The sequence below is a fragment of the Lepisma saccharinum genome, chromosome 14, assembly GCF_977018435.1.
Source record: "Lepisma saccharinum chromosome 14, izLepSacc3.1, whole genome shotgun sequence".
NCBI lineage: Eukaryota > Metazoa > Arthropoda > Insecta > Zygentoma > Lepismatidae > Lepisma > Lepisma saccharinum.
In genome coordinates, this window is record NC_139242.1 from 51637033 (window position 1) to 51651384 (window position 14352).

General features: G+C 39.5%; 1 protein-coding gene across 1 annotated transcript in view; it reads right to left on the bottom strand.

Moving 5' to 3' along the window:
• LOC145998880 (WD repeat-containing protein 47) overlaps positions 1-14352 on the bottom strand; it is a 431858-nt gene that overhangs the window by 400236 nt on the left and 17270 nt on the right. The window contains exon 2 of the mRNA XM_083135576.1: positions 1778-1876. The gene's annotated coding sequence lies outside the window, so the exon portion shown is untranslated. The remainder of the gene's footprint in view (positions 1-1777; positions 1877-14352) is intronic.

Below are 14352 nucleotides of genomic sequence, written 5' to 3' on the forward strand. Positions count from 1 at the left end.
ACAGTTCCTGTACAGTCGCGATACCGAAAGCATTTTATTCGCTCAAGCGAAGAACTCAATGTAATTGCTCCTTAACGTCCGAACAACCACAATACCACAGGATGGCTTATATCCCCTACCAGGAAATAAGGCGAATCACAATCAAACACAGTGGATTCCGGTGTAACCTTTGCAAGATACCGCCAAACCGGCCATCGGACAATCCACGAAAGAAACGAACCAAAGACACAAGAGATTAAATACAAAGCGAAGGGGTGGAGCATGCAACGTTCCAACTAACCCCATTCCTATTCCAAACACAGACAAAAGCCCATCTGACTACAGCACGCTTTCTGATACTAATGCCGAAACAGGACTTTGGACGCATTGCAGAGGCTGGTACAAACGATTCGTTTCTGCCTTGCACTGGAGACAACTTACAATGGCAACCTCATTTTCCAGAGTTTGCGTGTATTTTATCGTCCCGTGTTCTTTGAAACCAATCCTTTCCTGTCGTGACCAGCTAAACAAGAAAAGAAAGAAATCGCTCGCAAAGCTATTATTAGTATATGATATACAGCAGAAGACGAAAGAAGATACAAATGGACATATACACAAATTTAATTCAATTGTTTACATTTTTGCCGTTCAATACACTGTGTACATAAACATGTTGGGACACATTCGTGACCTTTTATTGTAATCAGCTGTTTCAAGCCGATAGGCAAATGTATCGGTACAATGTTAACAATGTTGACGAAATCTTATTTTAAAATTATTCCGTTCCAGAGATTGATATCCACATTGTTTACTGTAGAACCTAAAGTATGCTAACAGTTCGTTTCAAGTAGGCGTACCTGTTAAGATATAACCGTGATTATAACTTCTTGAATAAGATTTATTTCGCAAATGTACCCTAGTAAGAGACCACAATATTATTTTATATATACACGAAGATATAAACAATTAGAGTTAGGTTTTCTTACGTTGAGCCATAGGTGTCGACATAAAATTTTGTAGAGGGATCAAGTCATTGATACAACTTGACTAATAGAAATAATAACAATAATTACTATCATGGCTGGTTGTTGTTATACAATACTATTATTCTAATAATACAATATTCTAATAACAATAAACAATTTATTATATCTTTATTATAGTTGTTGTGTTGCATCCTTGGGGCGACTTTTCAACTCGATTCACCAGATAAGTGAATATCCAGTGCAACTGTTTCTAAGTATATTTTTTACATTCCATACAGTTAATGTACTGAAATGAATAGTTGCTGTTTTGTTATAAATATTCACATATCTCGTTCAAGAAAAACCTTAAAAATTACTAAGGGGAAATTTTAGTCATAACGTTTATGTTGTTTGAGGCCCCACAAAAAAATATTTTTTTGGAATTTTAAAAACTCTAGAACAAATAACTTTTTTCATTTACGTATGGTAGAATATGTAAAAAACACAACATGGTTCCGTATTTACACTCATTTCTCTAAATCTAAGACAGTTTCTACTTTGGTTATTCTCTTCGAAAATTAACTGAGCTTTATTTCAGTCAATAACAATAAAAATATCACGCTTTGGTCTTGTATTTTTGTAACTTGAAATAACCTATGTCAATTTTCAAGGGGAGTCGACCACTCAACGCGGTCAGCCACCGAAAGTAATAAAGTTGTTAAGATTCTAGAGCTTGATTCTTATACAATGCGACAAAACACATACCGTGGGAGCCTGAAGCTGAATGCGAAAATTTAACATAAAAGTTTACTGGTGTAAAATATACTACTTACCACTCAGGATGAAACCAATGTCATTTAATTGTCGGTGGGTTGCTTACACAACCAGCACACCAAACACATCACACCGATTAACCGAAAGTACATCCGCACCTGAAAAGAAGCGAAAAAGGGCCAAATTACAACAGTAAGCACACAGCAACAATGAGCATTAAAAACAAATTTCAAGGTGAGTGAGTGCATGCACGCTAGAATTATTAATAAGTACCTATGATTGTACGTGAGCACCGAGATATACGAAGATATATAAATTGATGTGAATTATAACATCCCCCTTTTGGCCCGCAGTTTTCCATTTTAAAAGTCTGATATATGAAAATATTATAAGATGTAGTATCCACTTCTAAAAAAAAAAAAAACCTCTGCTGTGCACGCCACTGCATATAAGCGGTGTACATTAGCATAATTTTCCCGCCTCTTAATCTTACCAGTAGCCACTCGATCGATACGAGGTCTTCTTGGCTAAATAGTTTTCGCAAGTGGTTGCAAAAGCATAGGTTACCATTTCGAATCTCGGGCAAGAATCGTCACATCTATAGATTAAGGATTAAATAATTCTAAACTAGTTGGAAACTGTATTGTGCCTTTCTTAACCCTTTGTAGTAAAACACAATGTTCTATCTAAATTTGTTTCATGTTGTTGTTAAACTTTAAACCTTGTGACGCATTTTATAGTGCATTGCCCATTAATGCCTGTGGTGTAAGTGGTGAATGTTAATTTGACATTATCCATCGCCTGGCGCTTTGACTTACTTACTTGACGTAATTCCTTTAGTTCCTACTGGAACGTAGGACATTCTCTAAGCGTCTCCACCTCACTCTGTTGCATGCGATCTTCTTCATTTCTCTCCAACTGTTCCCCTGTTGTCTTCCTTCTTCTTCAACAGCACGTCTCCATGAGCATTTGGGCGTTCCCCTTTATCTAGCACTTTGAGGGTTCCAATCAAGTGTTTGTTTCTCGATTGCATTGTCTGCTTTCCTTAGTGTGTGTCCTATCCAGTTTCATTTTCTTCTTCTAATTTGGTCTTTAATCTGGTCTTCTGATGCTCGTGTCCTAAGTTCTTGATTTGTGATCACTTCTGGCCAATGTACATTATTTTGCATTCTCCTGAGACATCTGTTAATGAACACTTGTAACCTCTATGTGATTTGGTTTGTGACTTTCCAGGATTCTGCTCCATATGGCAATACTGATTTGACGTTGTTTCTAAAAATCATTAACTTTGTTTCTGTAATTATAATCCTACTCTTCCATATTGGTTAAAGTTGCACAAAGGCATCTTGCTGCATTGTTTTGCATCATCATCTGCCCCTCCATTTGTTGCAACTACACTTCCTAAGTAGGTAAAATTGTCTACATCCTCTAAGTTTTAGTTTTCTAATTGAATACGATCTTGAGTCCTTGGATTTAATCGCATTGTTTTAGTCTTTGCTTTATTTAACGTCAGTCCGATTTTTGTAGCTTCTACAACCAGATCTTCCAATTTAGTTTTTGCATCTCTACATGATTCTGACAACAGACACACATCATCAGCAAAATCTAGGTCTTCTAATCTATCCATAAGGCTCCATTGTATTTCTCTTCTATTTCCTTTTACGGTACCGTATCTATTACCAGAAGAAAGATAAGAGGCGACAGAATACATCCCTGCCTCACTCCAGTTTCTATTTTTAAGGGTTCTGTAACTTCTCCTCCATGAATAACTAGAGCTTCAAAGTATTCTTATTCTAACACTATGTTTCGAGAGAGCACCTCTTCTCTCGACTTCAGACGAACATTTTTTTTTTAACCAACTACTCAGTGTTGGTTAGCACACCCAACTATAAAGGAGGGAAGGGGTGTCGTAGTTTTTTAAAATAAGTGAGCTTCAAAATGAATTTATTCTTGTACAATGCGCTGTAACGAGTGCACTCCCGGTCCCCGAAATGACGTGTCAATCATACCCCAGCACGGGGCCAAACGTCGTTATGTGTACGGGAAACCGGTCGTGACTCACGGTCCAGTTATCAAGTTCGGTACTGAGACGGTCGTTTATTGTCATACTATTGCGAGGCGGAGATTAATACCTTGAAATGTTACACTGTTTTGTTTACCTTTGATATGTAGATTCGAACAATCATATAAACACTAATAGCATAATATCAGAAAACACTAATAGCATAATATCCGGTACCTGAAATAACGTCAAATAACAACACTGACGAACGGTAAAAAAGTGAATATATATTGTAACAACAAAGAAAATATTGCAATCAACAACTGTTTACAAAGCCTCCTCAAACTCTCCCAACATTCACTCTATCTCTCTTTCACACACATGAGGTATTTTTACACGTGAAGTATGGATACAAATCATGGATCTCATTAACATATCATTCCTTTTAATTTTTAAACCTTTATGTGAATTTAGGGCATTTGTCTGCCAGCTCCTGTGCTCTTTTAAATTAACTTAAGTGCCAGCCCTCGGAAAGCGGTTAACTAAGACAATTGGGTCGGCGTGGTTAAATCTTTCGTTCGAATGAACGTGTGCATCGAGTCGTAAGGACGACATTATACAAGTTTCTCGGACGGGGGTCTTACACACAAGCCTCTCTCGTCCAATGAGAACAACTACTCAATTACATAGTGATGCAAAAACTTAATTGGCTCCAGCTGCCGGAATACACTAATCAATCGTCGGCGCGAGCAAAAATTACCTTAAAAACCACTATGCAACAAATAATACTATTTCACGCACACGACCTTGCAATAAAAACAACTACGCTTTCCACAATTAAAAGGACTCATCAGTCAACTATCGACAAATTAAATGGCGCGACGGGGCGGTCGGTTACACAAAAAATGGAGCACACTTTGACAATTTACACTAAATATTAAAGAAATGAAATGGAGCTTCTAACGCTGAATGCAGACAATTAAATTAGCACATCTGAACATGAAATAACTCTTTTTTATAACAATACCAAAAATTATCAGACGCGGGGTTAGGTTCTGGGTTTCCTGAGTAACTTTGCGAATAAGTGAGACTTCGGCGTTAACTGTACGGTGTTGATACTAACGACGCACGTTTACATGTACATGAGACCCTCTGAAGTATACTGTACCAGACTCTGCTACATGGCGTGGTCATTCATCTCTCCTGGACGCGGGACTTGCACACGGTTCCTTTGTGGCGAAATTGTCCTCCAAGGTCGATCGCGACGAAGAATAATTGCGACGATCTGTTGTACTTGCACCTCCTTAGTACGTCGGGCTTTCCTCTTGTCCTAGCGTCGGGTGTACGTGGTCACGCGCCGGTCGGGATATCTCTAGTGTCGGGCATCAATTGGACGTCGTTATGGAAGCGTCGTTCTGGAGTCGTCCTTCAATCTCTCCCTCTGGCTTCGATCGGCGTCGTTCTGGAGTCGTCCTTCAATCTCTCCCTCGGGCTTCGATCGGCGTCGTTCTGAAGACGTCCTTCGGGCTTTGGTTGGGACGTCGATCTGAAAGCGTCCTTCGGGCTTTGGTTGGGACGTCGATCTGAAAGCGTCCTTCGGGCTTTGGGCAGTGTTTGGTTTTGGCGTCGTCTGACTGGCTTCGGCGTCGTTGCAGGCGTCAGGGAAGCGACGCCCCCCTTCTCTATCTTCTTTAGCCCTCCATCCTTATGTAGTCCGCGCTTGGCAAAAACAAATCACCGCGTAATCTTCACCAAAATAAGGCGCACACTGGTAACTCTATCTGCAATTCGCTCACGGTACGTAAGGAAACAAAGTTCACGGACACAAAGCAATGATCACGCGAGAGTGTAGCGCGGAGATGCTCTCTCTATGAAATCCTGGTAAAAACTGTCTCTGGGATGGTAGCACCGCGTATTTAAGAGAGATTCAAATTCGTCCGTTGGGAATGACGCTAAGGTGGCTTCGCTTCACTTTCTGAGGGGGTGGAAATGACCTCTCTCCATTGTCTTGAAACGCGGTCAAGTGCGCGTCCTTGCAAGCTTGAGCTCCAGCTGGTGTACCTGGCCATCCGTGAACATGGGTTCGACCGCCCGCTGACTTGAAGCCCGGTCTCGACGAAAATATTCCTTTCGTATCTCCGTGTCGGTGCAAATATGTCATGTCCTAAGCCGAAAAGACAGTTCCGCTGTCACTCAAGAAAAACCCGTCCCCAACTTCCGACGTCTGGCTCGGATACAAATTTATCCACAAAATAAAGAACCTCACACTTTTATATTTGAACATAAATGAATCAATAAACAAAAATAATTTATCTCGAACTGCGTTTCACATGTCACTAGATACCGTGACAGCGCTGATCTCGACTTTTATTTTATTTTAGGGGTTTGTTCCCGAATTAACTGACGGGCGCAAATAGCAAATGTGCTGACTCGCCCAATCACCAATCAAATCTATAAATGCCTATTCTGCGGTTTGCTGCCTATTTGGCCCTGTCCTATCTTAAAATGCCTTGCTGCTTGTACTGGCTTTGTTTCGACTTTGACTATCTGTAAAATTCCAGCAGGTACTACGGTGCAGCCCTGCAGCAATTCCACATTAGAGGTCTCCAGTGCCTTGAAGGAGAATGTGTAAGTAAATAAAGTAACACTATGGATTCCAGTATTTTTCACAATGAAACAACGTTTAAACACACTAGAGTAACATTTCTAATGAAAAAAAATTAGGAACAAATAGAATGATCAATTGCAATGTTGAAAGAAATCTATAATCGTACAAATTATAAATAAAATCGAAATATTCATGTTCACTGCCTATTCTGGAGTAATTTTAGAAATATTAAAGTGCCTATTTTAGAGTTTTATAGTGCCTAGAGATCCGTCCCCTATATATCAGTATATTTGTCCTCGAACAGATTTCGCATTTTATCAAAGTATGGATTGTTGGAAACCAGTGCCAATCAATAAGCGTCTTTTCTGTTTGTGGCAGTGCAGGATTTATTTTGTTTGTCCAGGAACAAATGTTCATTCTCCGATACGGCGATTGGGATTAGATCTAGAGTATAAATCAGGACTAGAACCACTCCAATGTGGTCTTACTCAGAATCGAATCCAAAACAATGTATAGAGAACGCTATTTGTACAGGAACAACTCTAATTTTTTAAAAAAAGTATAGATTTTTGGAAACCAGAAATTAATTCGATTTCATTCACGAGTTGCGGTTTCCGCATTGCGAAGAAGACATATCGGGAAAACTTCGGATACGTCATTGGCAAATGTCTCTGTGAAAGTAGTACTTTCATTCTATTTTTAACCCATTCACGGAAGAGCCCATGCTTCAGATGGAAAGGACAACTTGTTCAGACGTCCAATGCCACAATATCGGTCACTTGTGTCAACTGTCGGATTAATAGGGGGGGGGGGGAGTGATTGTCCTTGTTCTAACCCAAATATAGCTCCGGTTGTAACAAGCATGTAAGCAATATGACTTAAAGGACAAGTGATATGAAAGGGGAAACCTCTTCAGGTCCACTACTTAATATGCAAAAGACATGATTTCTGGAAGCCAAGGGTTGAGAGCGCCAAGGCAAACACGAGATCAAGAAGCTGCATCCTCATTGTGGTCACCGGGAACTTGAAGAGCCGGTCCGCTGGGCATCGGGGGCAAAAACTGATCTGACTACTCCGTCCACGATTTAATGGTTTGTACAATGAACCTGTTCGTGTTTCCCCACGCTTGGCACCTAACCAAGAGCAGATTTGGTATTTTCCAACGGCGCGGTATGTCGTTTCACGCTCTCTGGACCTCTCCGAGTCAATTCCTGGTATAATCTTCCGCTTTTTTAAGCTCGAATTGTGTTGATTTCTTTCTTTTTTGTTGATTACACCGCAAATTATGTCGCGTATTGTACACATGGCAGAAGCTGACTAATGAAGTGGACAGGCGCAGTATATTTCCAGAACCAAATTAAAGTGGAGAAGATACATACCCTGCAATATAGGGGAAGGAGCTTCAATGACTTATGAAAACTCCATATGGATCGAATTTTCAGATCATCCGAATTGAAGTCAGGTGCTTCATCAGCTCGCCTGTCACCGTCTTGCAATTGGACAAATAAACCATCGAGAGGTTAAAATCACTTCATAAAAGCTTCAGTCCATGTATAGTGTGAGGAGTTGCTGGATATAACTATTAGAGATCTTAATATGCTGACCTGTCAATCAAACCGCACACAGTCACGCTTGGGAAAAAATCAGTACTGTACCTGGTGGTTGATCTGCAGATAAGGATTTAAGAAATTAAAAGTCCTGGATCTTTCCCGACTCGATATAATTATACCAGAAACGAGCCAGAGGAGCAAAATATACTAATATCAATTTCATGCTTTCAGAAACAGGTGCTTGTGCTATAATTAACTCTTTAAAAATAATAATTACTCATTTGCATATGACACGGCTATTTAAGTGTGGATTGCCTCCATTTAGAACATTCATCGAGCTGTTTAATTAACTCTTTGCATTCCGCTGCAGCAGGGCTCGGTTGATATTACGAAAATCTTGGTACTTTAAGCTTAGATACGGGAAACATATCAGTTTCATTATGACACGCATGTCGCTCGTATTGTTAATCAAGTTGTGCCTTTCGTATTGAACATTACCTTTTTTCAGATAAAATTAAAGTAAGGCTTTGGTTTTCACTTACACTGCTTTTGTCGCTTTTCTGCCTATTCGTTGATTGATTTGGTTTATTTTACTCCGCATTTCTGCACTTCTGTTTATCGCGATGATGAGAATGAGTGATGAACTGATGATACAGATGAAGGCACACACAATGAACACCCATGACCAGGCAGGGATTCGAACCGGCGTGTGTGCTAACCACTCCGCCACGTAGGCCGGCACCTCTACCTATTGGTTAATCGCAAAAATGAAGACTGATGAAATGATGATTGGACAAATATAATGATACAATATCAACTATAAGGACTTCCCACTATTTCAGGAAAGAAAACTATTTAGATTTGAACTATTGTTCGTAAAAAACAGATGTTTTGTACATAGGAGAGGAATTTTGTCAATTTTATTACATGCAAGGAATGCACTAAATAACCAGTATACGAACCCTGGATAGGCATCCATCTGGTCATAATGTTCTCCCGTGTAAAAAAAATGAAAAAAAAAGTGTCAACGCCTTCAGGAAATAACTTGGAAGTTTCTACAGCGGATTAAAATTCTAAGTTAACTGTAAGTTTAGTTAAAAACGAGACGTCGAACTTAGATCTGCATGGAAGTGATGTGGTGAACATTCAGCTTCACTTAACCATACCACACGGTCTCTCTATATCCATTTACTCCACAAGAGCCAGACGTCTAATCGCAGGAAAACCACTGCTTATTTCACCCAATGGATAGATAATACAAATACCCGTCAAAAAATTATCATTCTGTACCTTGTACACAAGATTTTATCACGCATCTCTTCTAAAACTAAATATTAATGCAAGATTTCGAGTCCAACAGGGCTGACACCAGGCACTGCTTGGTATCGAACCGACGTCACACACAAACTAGACGTTGCCATGGCAACTGTCTCCCGAGACAGCAAACCCAAGTATGTTACGGAGAAAATAAAATTTGTTGGAAGACCCGAAAAAACAAAAGGGTTCCATAACCGCCACCTGATATTTTTTTCATATTCTTAACGGTAGCAGTGAGATCCATATGACGATTGTACAGTCAACGACAAAGATGATAGTAGACAAATTGTCCAAGGCTATTTTCATTCTTGATTGTTATACACCCTGTGTTGTTTTAAGTAATAGTATTATATTTATACGAAGCACAGTCCTCTGCTTGTGGACGTTTTTATTTCAATTTAGGATCATCACGCTGTGGAAAACAGACTGAATGAAGATGGTGATGGACAATTCGCTTGATATTACTCGCAGTAGCTTTTCTATAAGTTCAACAAAGTTTGATGGAGGATAGGTTGAACTAACTCAGAGAACATGAAAGAAATATCCAAGAAATATTTGGAATGCTAATGCAAGATTCACGAAATGATGTATGAAGATAATAAATTGGGGATATACTTATATTTTCGTGATGGGTTATTACCATCCTTACAGTGAAAGTAATGTCATGCGGCACGATGCTTGTTTATGTGCTACAAAATATATTGGGCGTTTTAGCAATTAAGGTTGTGGGATCCCATCCCATAATGCATATTGGGACTCGCTGGTGGACCTCTAGTTTAAAGTGGACGCTATTCTATTGAAATGTAAAACTTCTCGATTTTGTCATTTCCCGACCGAGACTCGCGACGCCGAAGTCAAATAGACATCTCTGGTCTCAAGTGGGATCCGAATAATCATGTGCATACACCGGGTATCGAATCCGGGCACATTAGTTACAAGGAGACGACGTTAATTCTGCGCCATCAGGAAGGGCCCTGCAACGAACAGCCCAAGTAGTTACTGAACCTGTACTTGAAAAGTTTGGGCGCCTATCTCAATGTATTGATTTAATCATGTTATTTAGTACGTCGCTATTTAGCCATTTGATGATGATGCATAATATGATACCGATGAAGGGATACTTACAAAGAACACCAATGCCCAGGTCTGGATTCGAACCCGGGATCCCTAGTGTCGAAGCATGTTGTTCTAAACACTCTACCACGGAGGTCGGCACCTTACTGTACAGTCACCGGCAATAAAAATGGGCCACCTAGATCCTGAAATACTCGCTTCCCCGCATGGCATGTAACTAGGTGTTCCATTTTTATTGCCGGTGACTGTACATACGAGGGGGTATCGAAAAGTTTTGACAATCACCATGAAGTTCTTTAGCTATAAGTAGAGCCCGGAAGTTTGGCAAAATGCCTCTTTTTATCTACTGCATATATTGATAAAATTTTTCCGGATATACGTTTCTTGTGTTGTTTCGAATGTTTTAGAAGCCTTTTCATTTTGCTTATTTTGCCTATTTGGGACCCCACTGCCTATTTTTAATTATAATGCCTTTTTTTTGCCTTTTTCAATGAAATTTGACATTTTTTAAAAAAAAATGTGTATATAAATTATTTTTCTCCCAAAAAACGTTGTTGGCATTTATTTTTCTTCCATTTATTATGTGAATAATTTTCGCCTTATTTAAGTAATATTGAACTCACGCATGTTTCAACAATGCTGAAGAGAAAAGTGTGAGGAAAAGTATTTCATGCTGAGTCAGTATATTGCCTTTCGGTTAACATTTCTTGTGCATGATTGACTGCTGAAGTCGACAGGTTGATTTCGAACACAAAGAAAATTTTTCTGAAATCTCCCTCTCGAACCCGAAAATTTCAGGAAGTTGCGATTGAGCTTAGTTTACCTCCGCAACCAGTCTTGACGAGATAGGGAACCTGGATATCAGCAGCTATATATTATGCTAACCACCTTCAAAAAATCAGTGAGGTGATCGATGCTCTTCCAGAAAATGAAGCGGCTTCAATTCGTGAAGTGAAAAAACTCCTGTGCTATTCAAGTTTACTTTTGCACATTATGGTGTATTGCCAGAGACAATTACAATTATAGCATCCATGAAAATCTTCGAGGAATCTATGCAGCAGATGATGGAAGTGCCAGGAAAAAATGGGTGAACTGATGCGGAAAAGTGCTAACGGGTAGTGAGTGCAAATGAGGACTTGAAACAATTGAAAACAATTTGTGATATTCTAAAAGGTGAAAATGCTGTTACCAAAATGAGTCCAGCTACATTAGCTTGTTATATGTATGCTCCAATAACTTCTGTCGAAGTAGAAAGATCATTTTCTATTATGAAAAACATTCTCTCTGACAGACGGCTATCAATGAATGTTTAGAACTTAAAAAGCACCTTGTAGTTATGTGCAATCAAGACGGAGAAAATTGAAATGCTCTTCCCAATTTAGATTTTAACATTTTGCCAGAAATTATAGATAAAAGTAAGCGACTTCTAAATGTGCCTTTTTTCGGTTTATTTTGCCTTTTTTTTTTTCATTTTTAGTGCCTATTTACCACATTATAAATGCCTTTTTGCCTGCCTATTTTAACGAAAATAAATGCCTGAACTTCCGGGCTCTAGCTATAAGCGTGAGATTTTGTCAGTAAACTTATTAAACCCTATGTAGCTAATGGTGCAAAAACCAAGTGATTGTGTTGCTATTTTTGTGCAAAAACCAAGTTAGTTTGTTTGTTGTTGGGTTTTTTTTTTCAGAAATCGCACGAGTTAAGAGGAAAGTGTGAAATGGATAAAATTGAAGCCCGAAGTGTGAACTTTCGAGGTGGATGTTGACCCTTTTGGAGCAGGATGAAGATGATATCTTTGGTCGTCTGGTAACCATGGACGAATGTTGGGTCTACCAGTACGATCCAGAAACCAAAACCATGAGCAAGGAGTGGAAGCACTCCCATTCCCCCCCCCCCACCCCCACCCAGAAGATCATGCTCTCAATTTTCTGGGATTGTCACGGGATCGTATTCACAGACTACCTTGCGAAGGGTCAGACCATCACTGGCGACTACTACTGCGCACTTCTGGACAAGTTGCGAGGTGCTCTGAAAGAAAAACGGCGCGGCATGCCCACGAAAGGCGTTCGTCTCCTGGCCGATAATGCACCCGCTCACTCTTCGCAAGTTGCGATCGAGAAAACAAGGCAATGTGGTTATGAAATCTTGCCGCATCCACCCTATTCTCCCGATCTCGCACCAAGTGACTTTTTCTTATTCCCTGAAATGAAAAAACCGTTGCGGGGTCGGCGATTTGACGCCACAGATGACGTCATTATGGAGGTTGAGCAATGGTTTTCGTCGCAATCCAGCGAGTTCTACAACGGGGACCTTCGGAAGGTCAAGAAACGATGGGAGAAATGTGTGGCTATGGATGCTTACTATGTAGAGAAGTCCTAAGTCCCTCAATATAAAACACCAATTCTAGCTCGTTTAGAACAGGGTTCCCAATTTTGTAATTAGCCCTTCCCTTTGTCAAGTCTTCAGATTAATACATTAATTTCCTCACATCAAAAAACAGGTTTGATGAACGTTCAGCTTTCACAAAACAATCTCACTTGTTTCTCACGTACTGAAGGTTTTTTTTGTTAACTTTAGAGTCTGGCCAATTCTAACATCAATAAGTTAATTAAAAGGCCAGCAGTGCATGAACGCTCGACGCGGACACAAAACTGTTTCCAGAGACCTGTCATTAGAAGCCTGCAAGCAAAACGCCTAAGGAAACGCAGGTAGGCGGCGAAAAAGAACCACCGCAAAGGAGAATACCTCCTATATTTAGCTACTGGAAACTGGTCGATTTGCAACACCATCTCCACAATGAAACACAAATTGCATGGAAACAAGTTTTCTGAATGAGGCACACGATCGCTGACGATGCGAATGTAAAAATTACAGGAACTCTTACAAAATAATTACACCCCTCGGTCTCTTCTTATACAATAATAAGAGGAGCACATTAAATCTTTAACTTTTATACAACGATTATTAGCAAGACGGAAAACCGTCACAATATGCATTACATAGGTTGGAAAGAGAACTGAAGAGTAATATAAAGTATACAAAAAATCTTCACTTCATATTACTTTAATGAAAATGGAATAACATCTCGCGCCATCGAACTAAGTAAAATAAAAACTGTGTGGTAAAATTGTTCGCAATTGTTTCGTTATGTAAAATTGTCGCGCCTTTATTGGGAAAGTTCACAGGTTAGAATCACGATAATGATCGAAATTTTTGGTGCTGACTCAGCACTATAAGGACAATTTGGAGAGTAGCATGCTTCAGTCTAGAATGTCAGGTGGGAATAAGGGGTCGGTGAACTGACTACATATTCCTCGTACAAAAATGTCCAAGCCTCACAGGGTTTGAGTCCTCCAATGGAGTAGGCAAAAAATCATTAATCAGGGCCGCACCGAAGGGGGTTTGTGGGTGAGGGTATCAGGGCCACATATTTATAGGCACATTTTGCGACGAAAAGCGGAATACAACATGGCACTTAGGTATTTACAATGGCGAATATGATCTTAAAAAAGCAGATCTTTAAAGCAGATTTAAAAAAGGATACTGATTACACAAGATAAACATTTCATTTCTAATAGCACACGTACGTAGTTATAAAAGTTAAGTTTATGCTTGTGTAAAAAGAGTTCATTTTTGTTTCTCAAATATTTACAGCAGAATTAATAAATATTCTGTGACATAACTCACAGGATCATTCAGACCTCAGAAAGTTTTTATTATTTTGATTTTTTGTTATTTATCGTCGCTTAACTGCCACTTTTTCCAGTCGCGACGCTAAGGATGAGTGATGATATGATCAAAAGAACACCTATGCCCAGCCCGGGAGTCGAAGCCGGGACCCATGGCATCGTGACGTATTGGCCAAACTAATTCACCACTGAAGTTGTTGGACCTCAGAGTGTTGCGTTGGTAAATGAACTTGTAAATTTCTTGTTTATGAGTTTATTTCGCATCATTTCGTGACGAAATTTGGTACGAAAATGCACCTAACTCCCTTTTAAGACATAAAAATGAGCATTAGAGCCTGTAATCTCACATTCCGCGTTTCCGTCAAAAACAAAATATGCATGTCTCTAAAGGCAT